Source organism: Mus pahari, chromosome 5, assembly GCF_900095145.1.
Source record: "Mus pahari chromosome 5, PAHARI_EIJ_v1.1, whole genome shotgun sequence".
In the NCBI taxonomy this organism is placed as follows: Eukaryota; Metazoa; Chordata; class Mammalia; order Rodentia; family Muridae; genus Mus; species Mus pahari.
In genome coordinates this window covers 135,873,093-135,874,215 of record NC_034594.1, presented here as the reverse complement: position 1 = coordinate 135,874,215, position 1,123 = coordinate 135,873,093, and positions in this window count along the sequence as shown.

The window sequence follows — 1,123 nt, the reverse complement described above, 5'->3', positions numbered from 1 at the left end:
TAGTTGGCCATCATTGGGAAGAGAGGCCCCTTGGTCTTGCAAATTTTATATGATCCAGCACAGGGGAATGCCAGGGCCAAGAAGTAGGAGTGGGTGGGTAGGGGAGCAGGGGTGGGGGGAGGGTATAGGGAACTTTCGGGATAGCATTTGAAATGTAAATAAAGAAAATATCTAATAAAAAATGTATGATATACCTTTGAGGAAGCAAACAGTGGCAATGTAATCCTTCGAAATATGCTGTCAAACTGGAAATCATGAGAAAACATTTTCTAGTCATCTGAAAACAGGACTTTAGGAGAAAAATACACCCCATTATGTTTTTGGGGTTTTTTTTTCATAATATGGTATATGTAAATAAGTTCACCTAAGCAAAACCGGACTCTAGGAATGTAAGCCTGCTGACATTGTTTATTAATTTTTTTTTCCTTGTGCGGATTTTCCCCTGGGATTTCAATAAGCAAATAACAATGTTTGTCTGCTCAGGGGCCTGATGAGCAGCTGAAGTTCAGAGAAGAAACTATGCAGTCCTAGGCACATCCTGCTTACAGGTGGCATGTGATAGGTAAAAACCTGGGTGATTATAGGCATATGTGTAGAGTAATACATGGCACATAAGTATGAGAGCATAAATGTAAATTATATATCAGTGTGAGACAGAGAGGCGGTGGTTCACTTCTCATTGTAGCATTGGGCAAAGGTTAAGCAGTGTTAAAAAAAAAAAAATCCGCTAAAATCAATCCCCCTGTTCCTCTGGCTCTCACCATCTTCCTCTCTTCGTCTTTTTCTGCCTCTCATCCTCTCTTCTAAAATGATCCCTGAGCCTCAGGAGCAGGAGCTGCATTGTAGAGGTTATCAGTTAGAACTGGGTTCTACAACTCTGCAGTTTGATTGGCTGTGGTTTTCTGTAATGGCCACTGTTTGTTGCAAGGAGAAGTTTCCTTGACAGGTAAGGAGGACTACACTTGTCTGTGGGTATAAGGACAACTAATTAGACTGTAGTTACGAATTGTGCTGGTTTGGTGTAGTGGCAGTTGTTATTATGCTTCTTAGGAATGTCAGGTGCCTGGAAAACACAGAAGTGGATGCTCACAGTCAGCTATTGGATGGAACACAGGGCCCCCAA